At 34.5% G+C, this 21,798-nt stretch overlaps 1 pseudogene; it reads left to right on the top strand.

Moving 5' to 3' along the window:
• The window catches only part of LOC139044071 (centromere-associated protein E-like), a 79,770-nt pseudogene that overhangs the window by 27,466 nt on the left and 30,506 nt on the right, over positions 1 to 21,798 (top strand).

Below are 21,798 nucleotides of genomic sequence, written 5' to 3'. Positions count from 1 at the left end.
AAGTGGATGTAGTAAGAGAGGATTGTTGAGAGGATCAAAAAAGATGAGATAATGCTTGTTCTAGTAAAGGGACAAGAGAGGAATATACCTGTAAAATATGGAAAAACACTTAGGCGGTGGTCAGAGAAAGAGAAAGCAGTAAAGCCAAGTGAGTGATGAGGACAGCTAGCTGGGTGGGACAAGAACCAGGAGACAGAGGTATCCCAGGAGGGATGAGGAAGAAGTAGAGAGACGAGGAAGAAGAGAACATAGAAACTAAAAGAAAATGTTGGCTAGAGAGAAGGAAGGAGTGAAGGGTTTGTTTTTGAAAAAATCAAAAGCAGAAAACAGAGGCTTGAGCATTCTTAAAGCCCAGTGGAAGAAGGTAGTGAAGACGACAGATGAACAGATACCTGAGGGAACAGAGTCCCAAGGGAGAACGGAAGGAACAAGATTAGGAGCGCTGGTTGGATCGTGAGCTTTATAAACTGGCAAAGAATTGGCATGGGAATGGCCCTGTGGAAGATTTACTTGCTGAGGGAAGTTCAAATGGGCTGCCTGTCTGTTCCTTCCCAGTTAAGGCTGGGTTCCCAGAAGTGCTTTTGGTCACTATGTTGGTGGCTGTGCTGTCTTCTGTAACACCAGATTACTTGAAGGATTGATACTTAACTAATTCCTTTCAGTAAATTTGCAGAAATTCTTGTAAGTAAGCCTTCAAATACAAAATGAAATTTAAATAATAGTTTCATCAAATTTATTATGAAGTTAACACTAATTTGAAAAGTTTGAATATGTTTTCTTATCTCAGGATGTCCTTAGACTGATAAGATATTAAACTAGGCTGAATAAGAATTCTACCAAGTCAATGGTTGTTAAAAATGGAAACTAGTTCCCTTGTTTTATGATGTTTGAGCCAGATGTGTGTGAGGTAATTTTGATTTCTTCTTCTTTAGGCTAAAAAAAAACGAAGAGTCACTTGGTGTGTTGGCAAAATTAACAAAATGAAGGATTCAAACTATGTAAATGAGTTTAATGTACCAGAGAATGTAACAACAAAGACACATAAGTCTGCTCTAACTTTAGGAGGAGAAATTGATGAATGTGAGTTCTTCTTCAACTACTTTTAATTATAAAAGTATCCCCATAAAGAGAGACTTTATTTATAACTCAGTTAATGTGATAAACACAGTTAAATAAAATGTATGTATTTTAGATGTGATTACGATGATAAAAATAAGTAATTTTAAGAAAGTGAACATTGATGAAGTTCTCTATTTTTTCCAGATCTCTTAAGAATGATGTGCTGTAGTTGAAACATTTGAGACAGATATTTTTATTTTTTGTTTTTGTTTTAATCACTGCTCATTAAGTTAGTACCCATATAATGTCTGGCTTAAACTTTGCTAATCTTGAAAGGGTAGCATTTACACAGGAATCTGTTGCAAAGTTTGTCTCTAACATTATAAGTATTTTTTAGGGGCATTTAAAAATCTGCTTACAATGATTAAATCTCAAATTTAGAATTTGTCCTTTTAACCTATACAGTCGCACGTTGATTAATGATGGGACGTGTTCTGAGAAGTGCATCTTTAGGCAATTTTGTTGTGTGAACATCACAGAGTGCACTTACACAAACCTAGGTGGTACAGCCTGCTACACACCTGGGCTCTGTGGTACTAATCTTGTGGGACGCCTGTTGTATATGCAGTCCGTCCTTGACTGAAACGTCCTTATGCCGTGCATGAATGTGTTGTACTAAGGATCCTACATTTTATCACTAATTCTAACCAGTGATCTTAATTCACACGAGTATATAAATGATCACATCTGTTTATATATTCTTGGCATTCATACTGTGAGCACATATTAACTAATTTGAGCTTATTACCTCAGATCAGAATTTTTTTAATCTTTAATTTGAGTTTTAGGAAACTTAATAACATGTTTATGGATAAATTTCTTTTCCCCCTAATTATAGCTCTCTATTCAGAGTCTGATATTTTCAGTAACACTCTTGATACATTAACTGAGACAGAGTGGAATCCAGCAACAAAACTACTAAGTCAGGTAACTTAAATGTATTTTACAGAACATTATCCTTTTACTCTTCTTTAAATTCATTTGTTATTGATGTTTGCTGTTGTGGCACATTTCTAGCTCTGACTGTTTCAGTAGTAGTTGAGGTTCTTATTAAGGCTTCCCCAACTTGTTACACTCCTCGTTGGTAACTGTGGCATACAGAGAGAGGCTAAACATTTCCTAAAGTATGGTAATAGGTAAACCTTTGCTTCTAGTTTTTACCAGCAGATCTTGGTATCTATGATTTTTTGGTAAGTTTCTGTTTTGCCTTGGGCCATCCCTTGAAGGTAAAAAGGGCTGATTTTAAAAGTATCAAAATTCTCAGGCATAAAGTAGAATGGTGTATCAGGGAAGGGTAATATTGCCAAATAATGCTGAAAAATGAAAGTAAATAAAATTATATAGTCTTATGAAAACTTTAAGAAATAAGGAATACTGTAGTGAATACTTTAGTATGTTTAGATTCCATGTTTGCTTTCTAGGCTGCTAATATTCAAAGAAATATAACATAGTCATATAAATGTATTTGTTAAAGAAAATTTCATTTTAATTTTGAAATAAAATTGCAGTGATTCTTGGGAATTGTTATTATCATTAGCTAACCATTATAATTAGTTGTAATGGTTCTTATAATTAATTATTATGGGGAATTATATGCTTTTGTGTCCCTAAAACACTCTGGAAGGTTTGTTGTTTTTTTCAAATCCCTAGTGTTGGTTTAGTTTCTTTTAACTCATGGCTTACTCTTCCTCATGATGGAACAGAAAGCAGAAACAGGCCTCTGCTCAGCACGGTGAGGCCTGGCAGCCGTTGGAGTTTTAGAAGTCAATAAATAATGGCTCCATGTCACTTCCTAAATTCAGAGCTGTCTGAGAAATTAAACAGGAGTCAAGCAGGTGGAGAATTACATTATTAGCTTTATTACCAAGGAGCTTAAGGATCTGTGGTCAGATGACTTCCCATTATGTGCCCTACTCCTACTCCCGACTGAATTTTAAGTCAGGCACAGGCAGAGCATTTGTTTATATGATCTTTCTTTCTTTCTTTCTTTCTTTCTTTCTTTCTTTCTTTCTTTTTTAATTCTATCTCTTTGAAAATAGTCTTCCTCTATTCTATGTTAGCTAGTTTACCAAAAGGCAGACCTTCTGTTATGCTGTGGATCAAGCTAGACCATTGGGAAGATATTGGAGAATGGCCCAAACTACCAAATGATTCAAGGTTAAATGAATTATTTGACTAATCCAGATTTTAGTTAACAAAACAAAGAACTTGAATCCTCTCTGACTTGAAAATCTGGTTTTGTTTATAATAGGAAAACTTAGAAAGTGAGTTGAATTCACTTCGTGCTAACTATGATAGTCTGGTACTAGACTATGAACAACTAAGAAGAGAAAATGAAGAAATGGAATCGAAATTAAAAGAAAAGAATGGTTTGCATGAATTTGAGGCTCTAGAAAGAAAAGCGGAAAAAGATCAAGAGGTAAAAGATGAAAAGATGTGGAAACACAAAACTAAACTAAAACTACACTTTGTGTGTGTGTGAGGAAGATTGGCCCTGAGCTAACATCTGCTGCTAATCTTCCTCTTTTTTTTGCTTGAGGAAGATTGTCCCTGAGCTAACATCTGTGCTGGTCTCCCTCTATTTTGTATGTGGGACACCATCACAGCATGGCTTGATGAGTGCTATGTAGGTCTGCACCTGGCATCCAAACCCATGGAGTGCACAAACTTAACCACTACACCACCAGGCTGGACCCTAAAACCACACTTTTAAAAGTATCATTTTCTTAAAGATGTTTATTTCTAAGGTTGATATATTGAAAACCCAACCATTTTCCATTTGTACACACAATTTAGAGAATTTAAGAAATAATCAGTTCATTTATATTGCTTTAAAAATAGTTAAATCATAATTGTTTCACTTGTGCTTGTGTGCAAGAAGAGGAAGGAATCAAAAACATCTTTGAGCAGGTTTGGTGAATCTGCCTATTGATGAATTAATCTTGAAGAAATTATTTCCTGATAATTTGTATGTTATCAATAATTTATTGAGTATACCAGAATTGCTGCCTAGAGCATAGCTGTTTCCTTCTGAGACCAATATGAATTTTAATATCTAGTGAATGTTTTATGTATGGATACTACATATTAATGGACTTCATTTTCTTTAGAAAGTATGTACCTAAGTAGTTAGAACATTATTAGAATAGCTGGGAAAGCTGATTTTGCATGTTTCTTTTTCCATAAGAGAGTTATTGTAAAAATTAGTATAACTAATATGAAGTAGTTTTAATGGAATTTTTAGAAATGAAACAGATTAGTTAAATTTTCTCAGTGTATAATGTTAGGCTACATGTTAAGAGAACCTAATCCCCAAATCATCAGACTTTGGAGACAGAAATTGTCCAAAAGATTCAAGAGATTTCTTAGTGCAGAGAGTCGTTAACTTAGAGTTTATAGACACGATGAAATTATTTTGCAGAAGTTTTGAACTCACTCATTTTTTGGGAACGAGAATCCATAGCTGTTATCATACTTGTGAAGTGATCTGTGATTCCCTCCAAAATTAAGAGCCAGTGTTTGGTGTGGTTAAAGTATGAGTTAATTTGCAGCTGCTTCTCAGATTTCTGTATGAATAGCCCAAAGGGACACAATCATTTTTCCTCTGTGTCATTGTTTAGTTTCTCACCCTCTTTTCCTTTTTAAAAGGAAAAAAAGAATCCTGTGCCAAATATGTTATTTCCATTCTACCTACAAATTAGTTAATCCTACATTTCATAGGTATTATATCCTAAGACGCAAAAGTTTGTAAGTTCTCCAGAGTTTCATTTACCTTTTTTAATATTCTCATATTGACAAAATGCAAAATGTCATGAAAAAAACAGTGGACTTCAGTCAGTAAAACTGGATTTTATTGAGAGGAGGTGGTCTGGCGTCGTGGTTAAGAACAGGTTCTCTGGGGCCAGACTCCATGGATTTAAGCCCCAGTTTTGCTGCTCCCGACCTCACTGCGGATTCAAGCCTGGCACGCATTATTGACAAGGCCTTGAGCAAGCACCGAATTTCATAGGGCTTCCTTCCTGCGTGTCTCCACCCCTGAGGTTAGATCAGGTGCTTGCCAAGGCCCCTTCGAACTCCAAAATTTCATCTAAGTTTTTGTGTATTTCTTATTATAAATAATATGATGTAAAATTAACTTCGGGCATAAGTGTAGCAGTAATTTCTCTAATTTTTTATTACGTCATTTATATGTTCAATTAGTAAAAACTGAAGCTCACTGAATTGTCACACTCAAAAAGATTACAAAATAACAGAATGTATGACTTGAATCTCACATCTGGATTTTTTTTTCTTTTTTAACCACAGTCAAAGGGGAAAATAATCCTATTCTCTTCAGTTTTTCTTGGACATAAATTGAAATTCTAGGTTCTGTAAGGTAACATAAAAGATTAAGTAATAAAAACTTATTCTTTTCAAAGACAGTTTTACAATATCCATTCCATTTTAAACTGAAAATATTGTAAGTTTATGTGTATGCAGTAAAATATGTTCCAAAACATATATTTTGGGGAAAAGTTTAACCAAAAAAGAGTAAAAGTCAAATTATGGCTTTAGGACCTATGTCATTGCTCTGGTTTGCCAAAGGGTTTCACCAAAAATCACCAAAGCTGTGGATAATTCTCAAGTGGGAATATCATAATATAGGATGTTTAAATAGTGATTTTAGAGGGAGAAATAAGGTCAGTATCATCAAGCTCAGGGAACAAGAGAAATTACAGTCCTGCTGCTTAAGAAAACAATGCAGATTTCAGCTCTAAGTTTCAGCAGGTGAAATGAAATACTTAAGTTCTTAAGACAAAAACTTGATTTATTTAATTTTATAATTTTCACAACTTGGAGATTTTTGTCTTAAGAACTTAAGTATTTCATTTCACCTGCGGAAAATTACAGCTGAAATCTACATTGTTTTCTTAAGCAGCAACAGATTAACTTTTGATCGTATTGTACACTTTATGCTCAGCATCTTAAACAATATGTTATTGGAAGGTTACACTCAGATCTTTACAAAAGTTGCTTCATCTTTTTCTGTTTATGAGAACCAATACTTCAAATGAAGTGCTATTTCAAATGAGAAGTGGGAGAATTTTTCCTTCTAAATCTTTATTTTCTAAATATTTTCCAAAATTAAGAATGATCATTTAGTTCTTTCTTTTTGGTAAATGTGCTTTTCTTGCACAAAAATTAGAAATAGGCAGCTTTCTTGCACGAAAGTTAGAAACAGAGAAGAAGAGGTAAAAGATGAAGCCAGTTTAAATTACAACCTATACAAATGTCTAAAACTTTGCCAAACAATTGGGCAGCCACTCACCACATGTGGCAGCTGGGCACTTGAATTGGGGCCAGTCTGAATTGACTTCAGTATGAAAAAAGAATGTAAAATATTTCATTTTTTTTATATTGATTACATGAAGAAATGACAATATTTTGGATATATTAGGTTAAATAAAATGTATTATTAAAATTAATTCTACCTGTTTTATTTTTTAATGTGGCTACTAGTAAATTTTAAATTACAAATTTGGCTCACATTATATTTCTGTTGGATGATACTGCCCTAAAATAAGAACGTCAACACTAGTCTGAAATCTGAAACTAGTTTAGGATGGAAACAGCCAGTCGCTTGCATTCTACTAGAATTTGCTTTTACTCTTTAAGGACTCATCTGATTATTAAGATTAAATAATTCTAAGGAAAAATATGTTTATCTTAGGAAATTGTAGTTTACTTGTTTTGAACACAAAAGTTTATGGTACTGAGATAGTTAATGCTATAGCTATTTTGATAGAAAGGAAACTTTAATAGAAATACTTATATCTTTAAGTATTCCTTATACTTTTAGACAGTTGGACAATGTAAAGCGATAACATCATCTTTCCAATATTCCCTGTGGAATAAACCAACAGGGTAGATAGTTGGTAATGCTGTGCATACCTCTGTAGCTTTGGTGAGCACCACATGGAACCAGCCTAATCCAAACCTGCATTCCAGATCACAACGCATTAACAAGCACGCCAGTGTAAAGCTAAATGGCTAATTCATGGGAAGAAAAAATCTTACGGGGTAAATACATTTATGCATTTAACTTACCCAAAACAAAAATCTATTCAGAGAATGTTTTTTAAAAGTTTGATTACAGTTCATCTCCTCCAAGTGATGCCTACTAATGTACTTTTGATGTTATTGTAACTTTATTAACAGATGATGTAACTGTTATTTGGGTTATGCTGAGGTTTTCTTCTTTGTTTTGTGGGGTTTTGGGATTTTTCGTTTGGTTAGTTGGGTTTGGTCTTTTGGGAGAGTTTTTGTATTTTTAAATAATGAGGTGCTCTGCTGCAGTAGCTTGAACAGTTATCTCTCAGCCCTTCTTACTGTGTTAGGTGATTCTGAAGCAGTGAATGAATGCTGTCTTTTTTTTTTTTTTGCTCTGTTTAACTATTGGTTTGCTCTGTTGCCTGTTCACATGCTCTTACAGATGCAACTAATTCATGAAATTTCCAACTTAAATAAAGAATTTAGTTAAGCATGCAGAAGTGTATAATCAAGATCTTGAGGTGAGCTTTTAGGTTGATATTTCTGTTGATAAGGGACTAGAGCTATAAAATATACATCATATGTAATTGAACATGATTTCAGAAAAGAGAAGGAATTATATTTAAGTATCAACTTTTAAATTTTACTGTCTAAACTATTAAATGTAAATTCTTTTTAATCCCTTAGAATTTAGATCCAATTAAATTGTGTTTCACTCTCCTTTGATTCTTTTAGAATGAACTAAGTTCAAAAGTAGAGCTGCTTAGAGAAAAGGAAGACCAGATTAAAAAGCTACAGAAATACATAGACACTCAAAAATCAGAAAATGTGAACATGGACTTGTCATACTCATCGGTAAAAATCAGGTTTATTTTGTTGTGTAATCATGTTGGCATTTATAGTGTACCATCACCATCATCATAGCAAATGCTTACGTTGAGCCTACTGTGTGCCGAGCATTGTTGTAGTTGTTTTACATTTAGTATTTTATTTAATCCTATCACTAACCCTATGGGAAAGGGACTGTTGGTATCATTGCCATTCTACAGATAAAGAATCGCTCAGAGAGTTGAGGACATCATTCTTTGAGTGCATGTAAGTAAGTTAGGAGTGAGCTTCCATTAAAAACCAGTAATTCAAAAAACATTTTAATTTTTTTCAATTGTTTTATACAAATGCATGAAGAAGTATGTAGTTGATCTCAGCCAAGATATCAGATCTTGGCATTAAGTAACATTTGAATCTCATGGTGAAATTGTTAAATTTTTTTATTTGCTTTCAATCCACCTGATTACTTCAAGAAAGTATCTGTTTGATTCTAGTTTTTAACACCCTTTTTTAAAAGGCAACAGTTTCTAGCTAGAATTTTTTTATTTTTTTAAAGATTGGCACTTGAGCTCACATCTGTTGCCACTCGTCGTCATCATTTTTTTTTTCTTCTTCTTCTCCCCAAAGCCCCCTAGTACATAGTTGTATGTTCTAGTTGTGGGTCCTTCTGTCTGTGGCATGTGTGATGCTGCCTCAGCATGGCCTGATGAGTGATGCCATGTCCGCACCCAGGGTCCGAACCAGCAAAACCCCGGGCCACTGAAGCGGAGCTCGTGAACTTAACCACTCGGCCACGGGGCTGTCCACTAGCTAGAATTTTTTTAATCTTAGTTTCTGTTGTTCTTTTGTTTTCATTTGAACTTGTCAGAGTACTTTTTGTTACCTTCTATTAATCACAAATGATTCTTTTTAAAAGTGTTGTTACTGTTTGGAGGCCCTGGGAAGAAAGGTACTTTCATATAATCTTCGAGTGTCTACTGACAGAGTGGCAAGCAGAATTGCCCACTTTTTAAAAGTTGTTCTTTATTTCTTTCTCTTTATTCATTCATTCATTCATTCATGCATTAATGTTTTCCCAAGGACATATGGTTGAATTCATGTCAGCTAAAGTCATGTTAAAATGCTACTTCTCTTTAAAAATGACACAGTGGATCTTTTTATGTATTTATCAGTTATATTTTCTCTTCTGTGAGTTGCCTGTTCGTATCTTTTCTCTCTTTTTCTTTTGGATTGTTTGTCTTTTTTTTTTCAGTTTGTGATTTAATATTCTTAATTTTAACTATTAATTGCTCACCTGTCATGTTTTGGAGAGAATAATTTAAAAATACGTAGGAAACTTTAACAGGCTAGCTGAGCAACAATTGTGTTAATCTTTTTTAAACAATAACAGATTTCTTAAATTACAGTACTTCTATATATATAGTGCTTTTATAATTTGGAAAAAGATAACCAGAATTTTTAAAAATATTTTTATTTTCGAAAATGTCATTTCTTTTCATCTATCCTAAAAAAAATTTGGTGATTAACGTATTTTCACCATTTTTGATTTGTTAGGAATGACATCTGTGTGTGTGTTCTCTAAAGTCTTTTCCAACTCTAAGAAAGTTAGCTTTCAGGAAATCCTTTTTGTTGTGTGTATAGGAAAACATTCAAGACCTCAAACAGATGAAACAGACTCTGTTCGATGCTGAGGCTGTAGCCCTCGATGCCAAGAGAGAAGCAGCCTGTCTCAGGAGTGAAAATCTGGAGCTGAAAGAGAAAATGGTAAGTGATTTTTGTTATATTTATAATAAAGCAGTTGTAATGATCACTACATTTTTGTGAATTTGTATTGTTTCTCTCATAGAAAGAACTTGCAAGTGCATGCAAGCAAATGGAAAATGATATTCAGTTATATCAAAGGCAGTTGGAGGCAAAGAAGAAAATGCAAGTTGATCTGGAGAAAGAATTACAATCTTCTTTTAATGAAATAGCAAAACTCACCTGCCTTATAGATGGAAAAGTTCCAAAAGGTATTTTATAATTTCAGACTTACCTCTTTGCAAATCCAACTGCCTAAAGGATTTTGCACCTCCATTCCAATGATTAAAAGTCCATTGTTCTCTGATGTTTGTAAGTAGCCTAATATTAAATTTCAATATCATTTGGTGTCAGTATTTATAAGTGTTTCCATGGACTTCAAATTATAAAGGTTTAAGAATTATTTTTCAAATGAATTGGACCCGATCTTGAAAAAGGCGATTCAAGAACTTTTAACAATTGGATTACCTGTTGACCAACACTGGTTCTTTCTTTAATAAATTTTATATAATCTGATTAAGTAATCTAAGTTTGTATGTAATTTAAATTGTCCCAATAACTGCAAACTGTTTAATTTACCAAAAATATCCTAGATTTGCTCTGTAATTTGGAATCAGGAAGAAAGATTACTGATCTCCAGAAAGAACTGAATAAAGAAGTTGAAGAAAATGAAGCTTTGCATAAAGAAGTTAATTTGCTCTCAGAGTTGAAATCTTTACCCTCAGAAGTAGAAATGCTAAGGAAAGAGGTAAATATGTTTTTAAGCAAATAACTCTTACTTTGAAATAAAAACCCTTGCAATATTGCCTTAAATATTTTGCCATAGTTTGTTTTAAAGTAACAGTGAAGAGACTGTAAACATTTGACCCTGCTTGTTAGGAACATTTTCAAAGAATATGTAACAGTATACTTAGTAATGAGATCCATGTAGGGGCCATTTCTATAGTCCTCAGATGTAGTGCTTTTCAACAGAGATTGATGGCCCACCCTTAGTCTTTATCTTTTTTGGTGCTGTTGCTGTGGTCATATCACTATGTTGAATAAAGGAGAGTAAGGAGGTAAAGAGGGTGGCATTGATGAAGTTTTAGAGGTTGACGTAAATATTGCAGCCTAGTGAGCAATTCCGGAAACCTTCTGCCAGCCTTTCCTTTTTCTGCCTTTCTGAAAGAAATAAAAAGGACAAGAATTTGAGTACTTACTACATGGTGAGCATCATGCTAAACAACTTTAGCAACGTTATTTAGTCATCCTAAAAACTCTTTAAAGTACATGCTGTTTTTTAGCCCAACACATAGTTATGGATCTAAAAGCTGAGTTACACAGACCTGCCTCCTACCCTGAGCCTGTGGTTACAAGAGCTCTACTGTCTCGCTCCCTCTCCTTTGTCTCAACTTTGGCTCTCCTCTCTTTTTCCCACTTCCTTCTCCTTTATCTTTCACAATGATTAAACTATTTATAAGCTGGATGTTGTTGGTTTAAATTAATTACTTAAATAATAGTTTCAATTTAAGTTATTTAAAATTTAAATTATTCATGGATTAAGTTTTTGGAAATCTGAGCTGCATTCAAAGCCTTTAGAAAGAAAATAATAAGTCAAATTCTAAGAAAAACCATAAGATGCCTGAAACACCATAAAGTTAGAAAACACTTTAGAATGATAGATAAGGAAATAAAGACATCCTAATTAAGTGTTTCTTCTCCACTCAATCCTTACTAGAACCCAAACAAAACTTTGATGGTAAAGTTAAGCAGGATAATATATTGTTATAAAGATGTGACAATAAAAATATTACCTTTCCTCAGTCAAATCTGTGCTTAATTTCAATGTCTTTTTTCTTTTTTGCAGATAAAGCTTTTCTTTTCCTGATAACTGCTGTAGTGGATCTTATATTGCTAACATAGCTAAATTTTATTTCTTTTCCGTAGATAAATGACAAATCTGAAGAGCTCTGTAAAATAACATCAGAAAAAGACAAATTGTTTTCTGAAGTAGTTCATAAAGAGAGTAGAATTCAAGATTTACTTGAAGAAGTTGGGAAAACTAAAAGTGACCTAGCAGCTAGCCAGTTGAATTATAAAAGAACTGATCAAGAATTCCAAGATTTTAAAAATCAACATGTTGAAACTGAGCAAAAGTATAAGATGGTCCTTGAGGAGAATGCAAGAATGAGTCAGAACATAGGAAATCTCTCTAAAGAAGCTCAAACACTTGGTTTAAGCTTGGATGCTTTGAACATGGAGGTTGGTACAACACACCCTCTATGGAAATGGTCTTTAGTTTTCTGGGGTTTGGCTTCTATATAGATGCCACAGAATGCTCTGCTTCTCACAGTAACTTTTTCTTATTTTAAAGCTTTCTTACAAAACCCAGGAACTTCAGCAGAAAACAGCTGAGAGTCAAGAAAGGTTAAATGAAGTGAAAGAGCTGAAGCAACAATTAGAAAGTAGAGATTCTAGGCTGCAAACTGTCGAAAGGGAGAAAGCACTGATTACTGAGAAACTTCAACAAACCTTAGCAGAAGTAAGAACCTTAACCCAAGAAAAAGATGGCCTGAAACAGCTCCAAGAGAGCCTGCAGATTGAGAGGGACCAGCTCAGAAGTGACATTCAGGACACCGTGACCATGGTGAGGCTTTGACAGAGTAAACTGAAAACTCAGAGCCTCTTCAAGACGTTCAGGAGCCATCAGTTATTATTTATGATCAAGCAGTAACTATAAAGTTATTTTAATTGTTTCACATTATTCTAATTGAAATTGTGTTCCCTTTCTCTGACAAAGAACATAGATACCCAAGAACAATTACAAAATGCTCTTGAGTCTTTAAAACAACACCAAGAAACAGTTAACACACTGAAAATGAAAATTTCTGAGGAAACTTCCAGGAATTTGCGTATAGAGGAAAACATAGGAGAAAATTCGGATGAATTTCAGGAAAAGGTAAAGGGTATTTCTGTTCGAGTTTTCATATACTATATGTGAGCTTTCTCCTTAACTTCAGACACTTAAGTACATAATGGTGACCTCAATCTTATTGATTATTCACAGTGAATAACTAACAACAGTTTACAAGATTAGCCCTAGTGTCTTTGAAATAACTTCAGATATAACTGCTTACAATCAGTTGGAAAAGGAAAAGGCAAAAATGTTAGTTCAAACTTTGAGCTGATATTTTCCGAGGCCTGGTGTATTTTAAACATCTTTAAAAGCCCCTCTGAATTCTAAGAATGTAAGAAAGATTGAGTGCTTATTATTACTTATGGGTAAAATATTTGTTTTATATCAGATTTTGTGTACTAGTTGAGAGTTCACTATCGATGTGTGTGTCGTGTTCATGTCTGTTTCTAGAGCTGTGCTGTGCTTAAATCTCAGCTTATTCTAGGCAGCATGGTTCGTTTTGTCCTGAAACCTGGGGAGAAGAGCTGCTTTGTTATTTAATTATATACAAGAAAGGCTAGGATGCTAATGATGATTTTTTAAAAGGGAGGTATATTAGTCTGCCATCACAAAATATCATAGACTAAGTAGCTTAAACAACAGAAATTTACTTTTTCCCAGTTGTAGAAGCTAGAGGTCCAAGGTTAAGGAGCTAGAAAATTCAGTTTCTTGTGAGCCCTCTTCCTATCATGCAGATGGCACCTCTCCTCACATGGCCCTTCTGTGTGTGAGCCGAGAGAGCTCTGGTTCTCTTCTGCTTCTGGAGTGGACACCAGTTCTATGGGGTTAGGGCCCCAGCCATATGATCTCATTTAACCCTAATTACTCTCCTTAAAGGCCCTCTCTCCAAATACAGTCATTTTGGGGCTTAGAGCTTCAACATGTGGATTTTGGGAGGACATAATTCAGTCCATAACGGGATTGCCTGTAATTTTATATAACTGATTTATTTACAATGCATTTCTACTTTTCAAAAATGCCTTTTATATGTCAGAATTTTTTATACTATTTTTCATTGTTATTATACTTAATACTATTTAATCCAGAATAATTACTACTGGGAATTTAAAACGTTCACCAATAGGAGAATGGTGAAATAATCTTTCATACATCCATAGCTTGGAGTAGTAGTCATTCATATATATATATATATATATACGTATAAATTTATTTTTGTTTGTTTTGTATCTTTAATTGTGGTAAAATATACATAGCATAAAATTTACCATCTTTATCATTTTTAAGCAAACAGTTCAGTAGTGTTAGGTACGTTCACGTTGTTGTGCCACCAATCTCCAGAATTCTTTTTATCTTGTGAAGCTGAAACTCTATACCCACTAAACAATTCCTCATTCCCTCCCTCCTCTAGCCCCTAGCAACCACTTTTCCACTTTCTATCTCTCTTAATTTGGCTACTCTAGGTACCTCACATAAGCGGAATCATGCAGTATGTTGTCTTTTTTTGACTGGCTTATTTCATTTAGCATAGCGTCCTCAAGGTTCCTCTATGTTGCAGCATACATCAGAAATTCCTTCCTTTTTAGGGCTGAATAATATTCCATTGTATGTATATACTACATTTTGTTTAACCATTCACCCATTAATGGGCAGTGAAGATTGCTTTCACCTTTTTGCTGTTGGGAATAATGCTGCTATGAACATGGTGTACAAATATCTCTCTGAGTCCCTGCTTTCAATTCTTTTGGATGTCAGATTTACTGGATCATGTTTTTTATCTTTTGAGGAACTGTCATACTGTTTTCCATCATGGCTGTACCATTTTACATTCCCACCAGCAGTGCATAAGGGTTCCAATTTCTCCAAGTTCTCACCAACACGTATTATTTTCTCCTTTTTTCACAGTAGCTATCCTAATAAGTGTGAGATGATATCTCATTGTGGTTTTTATTTGCATTTCCCTAATGACTAGTAATGTTGAGCATCTTTTCATGTGCTTGTAGGCTATTTGTATATCTTTACAGAAATGTCTGTTCAAGTCTTTACTCATTTTTAAATTGGATTGTTTGGTTTTTGTTGTTGAATTTTAGACATTCTTTATATAGTCTGGATATTAACCCTTTATCAATTGTGTGACTTGCATATATTTTCTCCCATTCCTAGGTTGCCTTTTCACTCTGTTGATTGTGTCCTTTGGTGCACAGAAATTTGTAGTTTTTATGTAGTCCAGTTTATCTCTTTTTGCTTTTGTTGTCTGTGCTTTTGGTGTCATATCCAAGAAATCATTGGCAAGATCCACTTTATGAAGTTTTTCTCCCATGTTTTCTTCTAAGCATCTTACAGTTTTAGTTCTTATGGTTAGGTCTTTGATCTACTTTGAGTTAACTTTTTTATATGATGTAAAGTAAGGGCCCAACTTCTTTCTTCTGCATGAGATATCCAGTTTTCCCAACACCATTTGTTGAAGATACCATCCTTTATGATTGAATGGTCTTGACATCCTTGTTAAAGATCATTTGACCATATGCAAAGGTTTATTTCTGGGCTCTGTTTTCTATTTCATTGGTCTATATATCTGTCTTTATGCCAGTACTGAGCTGTTTTGATTACTATAACTTTGTAGTAAGTTTTGAAATCAGGGTGTGTGAGACCCTCAGCTCTGTTCTTTTTTCAAGATTGTTTTGCCTGTTTGGAGTCCCTTGAGATTCCATATGAATTTCAGGGTGGATTTTTCTATTTCTGCAAAACACTATTAGGATTTTATAGGGATTGCATTAAATTTGTAGATCGCTTTGGGTAGCATTGACTTCTTAACAATATTAAGTCTTCCAATCTGTGAACATGAGACGTCTTTCCATTTATTTGTGTCTTTAATGTATTTCAGATACATTTTGTAGTTTTCATTGTACAAGCCTTTGCCATCTTGGTTAAGTTTATTCCTTAATATTTTATTCTTTTTGATGCTTTTGTAAATGGATTGTTTTCTCTATTTCCTTTTTTAATTGTTTATTGTTAATGTATAGAAATGTAATAGAGTTTTGTATAGTCATGGAATTTCTTTAAAGTAGACATTATCTACAATTGGAAAATTTCCAGGATACATTATTAAATAAAAACAGATACATACTAAAGAACAATTCAGTAAGATCCAACTTATGTAAAGAAACCTCTATATACCTTTATATACTATTACTCTATATAATGAGCTTCTTTTTTCCCATTTACTCTGGGGTACAATATTCCTGCCTTGGAAAAGGAGCTTTCTCTTCCTCTCTCCCTATGCTTCAGTCATTCTTTCCTAGAAAGCATTTTCACTTGCTCTGTATCTTGTATTCTCAGTTTATCTATATTTTGGGTCAACTATGGGCCAAAGGCACTTGACCTTGATTTAAAATTTATGACTTCCACTTTTATAAGGGGAAAGGTTTTTCAATAGTTTTTTGAAAATAAATGCACAGTCAGTAGCCGCTTTTAAACAAATGCAAAATGCAGTCACAGGGCCCCATGAGAAGGAGCAGTAGAGGCGGAGTGAGGGAAAAGGAGAGTTACACTCACCGGACCAGCCAGTCTGTGGTATTAAGTTCATGCTGGAATCATCTGTGTTGATAAAAGGGTCTAACTGGAAATTCTCCTGGGCCATTCTGTTCATCAGGGTTTCTGAAATCTGGGATGCAATGCTGAGGTGAGCTTGGTCTTGTGAAATCGTGTTCATGCTGGAATCACCCATGAGGATAAAGCAGTGGGTCTAGGGATTTCCAGATAAACCTGTTTATCAGAGCACCAGAGGGCAGCCTATGATAGCCTAGTAGGTCTATCATGAAGCCTCTAGGAGTGCCCGTTTTCAATCCTGCTTGATGTGTCTCTCTCTGGAAATGAGTTTCTCTAGTGTGTCTCAACAGAAATTTTAAACTTTGTGATTAGTAGGCTTATTCTCATATAAAGGACACAATTTTTTTCCTTATTTAATAATTAGACCTATTAGATTTGCTCATAACCATGGTAGCTGGAATACTTTCTAGGCTGAGTTCAGTTTTGCACTTTGTCTCAATCTGCTTTGTTTTGTGTACATTTCCATATTTAGGAGTAAAGATGCAAGATTCTGAATTATAGTAGCTGACTGACTAATCCCAAAGACTCTGTGTTCCTGCCTTAATTTCTCCTGTAGTTGTAGTTAGCTCTCTGCTCATCCTTGTAGAAGCTCATGCAGATTGCCAAAAAGAAGGGGCTAACCAAATGAAATATGGTTTGTCTGTATCCACTCTAGAGAATTGAGCAACTACTAAAAATTATAATTTGGAGATTATGTAACAGCATGGGAAAATGCATATCATCTAATCTAAGTGGGAAAGAAAAACTAAAAAGGATCTTATATGTAAAGTAGTCATAATTGCAATGTTAAAAAAATTCTTTTAATAGAAGAAACTCTGGAAGGAAATATTCCCAAATTCTAATAGTGGTTGTGTGAAGTTGGTGTCATTGGATGATTTTTTTTCTTTTTCTTTTTTTTCTAATTAAATATAGATTATTATAAAAACTTTTTAAACATCTGTGACCAATATTCAGCTGAGTGTTTTTACTGGGCTAGTATAGGATTATATGGTGATACCCTAATTTCATACTGGTAACATCAATCTTTGTCTCCTTTTACCAAGGAGTCCATGTATCAGGTTACCTTTGGTTAAGACTTATTTATGGATAAATGGATTTATATAACATGCTTTTCTTAAGCAGTATATGAAAAATATGAAAAGGTGAATTATGCTACTATAATATGAAATATGTTTCTAACAAAACTCTTTTGCCCTCTTATCTATAATAAAACTCTGAAAATAAAGATTTGTTAGTAGTAGGGCATAAGTTATGGTTTCCAGCTTTTGAAGGAAAGAAATAAAGAGGGAGAGTTTAAGCTGGCTTACTCCTTCATAAAGCCAGGTTAACCCATCGTACATGAAGATAGTTGTGAATTATCTATAGCTGTCCACATAGCTCTTACCAGTGAACAGGCACAAGAGCACGAGCTCTGGAACCAGACCACTTGGATTCAAAGTCTGATAACTTCTCTGAGTGACCTTGGGCAAGTGACCTACCCTCTCTGGGATTCAGTTTCCTTGCCTGTCAAACGGAGATAGTAATAGTGCCTACCTTGTAAGGTTATGGGGAAGATTAAATGTGTCACTGTGTGAAAATAGTGCCTGGTACATAATAAGTAATAGAAGTTTGGCTATTTTTATTATTAAAACTGTTACTAAGAAATTCTTCTCTAATGTATTAATATTTTAGATGGTTGGCATAGATAAAAAGCAGAGTTTGGAAGCCAAAAAAACCCAAGTGCTGATTGCAGATGTTGATAATGAGCTAACTGAACAACAGAGAAAGATATTTTCTTTAATACAGGAGAAAACAGCACTGCGACAAATGTTAGAGAGGGTTACTGCAGAAAAGGAGCAACTGAAGACTGACCTGAGGGACAGTATTGGAATGGTGAGATTCAGCAATGTGTTTTTGTCTTTGTATGTTTTAGATTTTTACAACTTTATTGAGGTATAATTTACATGCAATAAATGTATCTGATGTGAGTGTCCAGTGTGATGACTTTTGACAAATGTCTCTACTTGTGTTCTCTCCACCCCAGCAAGTTCCCTCCCACCTCCACCCAGGCAATCCTGATCTCATCCTCTGCCCCACATAGTCACTGTCCTGATGTTTTCCACCTCAGCTCACTGTCTCTTCTAGAACTTCACACAAATAGAATCACACTGCATGTGCTCTTTTGTCTCACTTCTTTCTACACTCCTTTTTACTGCTTGGTAGTCTTCCGGTGTATGAATAGGCCACAATTTGTTTAGCCTTTCTCCTATATTGATGGAAATTTGAGTTATCTCTACTATTTGGGTATTTTGAATAAAGCTGCTATAAACATTCTCATACAAATGTTTTTATGAACATATATTTTTTATTTCTCTAGAGTATGGATCTAAGTGAAATAGCTGGGTCATAGGGAGATGTATGTTTAGCTTGGTAAGAATTTACTAGGCTGATTTCCAAAGTATAGTTGCACCGTTTTACATTCTCATCAGCACATTAAGAGAATTCTGATGGCTCCACATCCCCACCAACACTTCATATTATTGGTGTTTTTAATTTTAGCCATTTCTATTGGGTGTAACCTTGTTTTGATTTGCCTTTCCCTAATGACTAAAGATGTTGAGCATCTTTTTATGTGCTTATTGTGTATCTTTCTATAAACTGTTCTCTCAGTGATGTGTTGTATAGATTTCAATGTACAGATCTTGGACATATTTTGTTAATTGGTTCCTAAGTGTTTCTATTTTATTTATGCTGTTGTAATTTTTCTTAAATTTCATGTTTAATTGTTGTTAATGTTTGCCAATATTTTCAAACCTACTTTAGTTTTTGTTTCTATATGTGGGGGCAATCTAATGTGTAATAGATTGAAATTAATATTTTCAGAAGTTTGCTATGGATCACAGTAGACCCTGACCTTTTGTGTAATTTTCCATGTTTCTTAGGATTGTCTGTTTGGTCAAAGAGCTGAATGTAAATAAGAGTACAGACAAAAGTTGTATTTTCTTCTCGGTATCTGTCTTGTAATGTTTTTTGGTCTTGATACTTGAGAATGTCACTCTTTAAGCATAATAACTAAGATTAGTCCAATTCATGCTAGCAAAGGACGGCTGCTGTTTTGAGCTTGCTCAAAATCAAAGCCATCCCAGCATATGAAAAGCCTATAACCTGCAGTCTCATCGTCTATCGATGAAAGCTTAGAAACAGTCTCTTTTGGCTTCAGGGTAGAAAACAAGCAAACCTCTTATGATGGAATACTAAATCCAGTTCTAATTCTCGTGGTAGGAATGTAAGTTGAGCAATAAAGAAACAGCATAAGAAAGCAGATTCTTGGCATTTACATGATCAAAATAGACTCACTTTCTTTTTAAGTTAGTCTTTTCCAATATAGTTTGCCATGATTTCTCCATTTTCAGGCTGAGGTAAATGCTGATTTTTACCTGATTTCCTAAATGTAAGCTAGTGTCATTTAATCTCAACTTTTTAAAAATTCTAGACCATTGAAAACCAGGAAGAATTAAGAATTCTTAGAGGTGAACTTAAAAAGCAACAAGAGATAGTTGCACAAGAAAAGAACTGTACCATAAAGAAAGAGAAAGAGCTTTCTAGGACCTGTGAGAAACTGGCAGAAGTTGAAGAAAAGCTAAAGGAAAAGGTGAATTTTTAAAGTTATCTTCCTGGCCATATTTCCTGACTAAACTTTTTTTTTTTGGTGATAAATTTTGGTTCTAATAGACCTAAATTCCAGAAATAGAATGTACCTCCCAAATGAACAGCTCTCAATGCTAATATTTTGGACAGTTTGAACTCACACTAGGATCTTAGCTAACCTCTTTTGTGTGTATTATATTATCCTAGAGTCTTTCAATGAGAGGGGGCCTTGGTTCATCTAAACTACTCATGATGTATTCATTCATTCATCAAATATTTATTGAGCATTACCGTGGGCCAGGCACTGTTCTGGGCACTTGATATACATTAGTCAGTAAAACAAAGCTCCTGCCCTTATATAGAGCTATATTAGTCATTCTCTAAACTCTAAGATTTGTCACTATTACCATCTCTTAGATGTTTGCAAGTTCCTGAATTATTTCTTTTTTAGAAGTAAGGTGCTGTTGTAATATAATTGTGTAAGAGCTAAGACTGTTAGAACAATTGTACTGCTCTAGTAATTCTAAAATGGACCCACTGATATCTTTCTGTTTATCCTAAGAACAGTGCTACATGCATTATAAATAGCGTAGTGTTTCCATTGTGCTTCTGTGGAATGTTTTTTTCCTAATATATGTTCTCTTAATTCTCATCCCTTTCACTATAACCTAATTGAATTTACTAAAACCTCCTGTCTATTTCATACTCCTCCCAAAGAGGTGATATCAATAGGCTTATGTAAAAGTTAATGCCTCAGTGTTTGTGTGGGCCATCCCCTAAAGACCTTATTGGAACTAAAAATAAATTATCCAAAAAGGTTTTAAGAGATGAGGAATTACAGTTTATTTGCCAGGTACATCTATATATTTAGTCAGTCTCTTTTCTTTTTAAATTTTTCGCATTTTTACTTTGCCTCCTTGATTAACCAAGTGACACTATGTTAGTTTCTTAGGACTTCTGTGTCAAATTATCATAAACTTGCTGGCATAAAAACAATGGAAATTTATTCTGTCACATTTCTAGATTCTCGAATTCCAAAATCATGGTGTCGGAGGACCATGCTTCTTCTGAAGGCTCTAGAGAAGAGTCCTTCCTTGCCTTGTGCTATCCGTGGCTCCCGCTGTCCTCGATAGTCCTTGTTCTGTAGCTGCATCACTTCAATCTCTGTCTCCATCTTCACAGGATCTTCTCTGTGTCTCTGTGCGTCCTTTCCCGTCTCTTATGAGGACATTCTCATTGGATTTAGGGCCCAACCCTAGTCCAGTAGGGTATCTTCTCAATCCTTAACTAATTACATCTGCAAAAACCCTCTTTCCAAATCGGATCACATTGAGGTTCTGGGTAGACTTGAATTTTGGGTGGGACCCTCTTCAGCCCAGTACAGACACTATGCCTAGAAGCTGCTTTACTTTCAGTGCTGCTTGTCTGTTTCCACTAGGGTAGTGTGCAGGGCTGTGATAATGATTCTCTCAGTTTGGCAAAGTACATTTTACATAAGAATTTTAAGATAATATGGCAAAATGGTAATAATAAAAACTTTATTTCTTAAGAGCCAACAACTCCAAGAAAAACAGCAACAACTTCTTAGTGTACAAGAAGAGATGAGTAAGATGCAGGAAAAGATGAATGACGTGGAGAATATAAAGAATGAATTAAGGAACCGAGAATTAACGTTGGAACGTATGAAAATGGAGAGGCTAGAGTTGGCTCAGAAACTCCGTGAAAATTATGAGGACATAAAATCCATAACCAAAGAAAGAAATGATCTACAGAAATTACAAGAGTCCTTTGAAGTAGAGAGAGAGAAACTTAAAGAATACATAAGAAGAATTGAAGTTAAGGTCAGTTAGACCCTTTTCTTCATCTGTTGTGTTTCCTTAAAACTGAGCCAA

The sequence above is a fragment of the Equus asinus genome, unplaced genomic scaffold, assembly GCF_041296235.1.
Source record: "Equus asinus isolate D_3611 breed Donkey unplaced genomic scaffold, EquAss-T2T_v2 contig_583, whole genome shotgun sequence".
NCBI lineage: Eukaryota > Metazoa > Chordata > Mammalia > Perissodactyla > Equidae > Equus > Equus asinus.
This window is presented reverse-complemented; position numbering and strand designations above follow the sequence as displayed.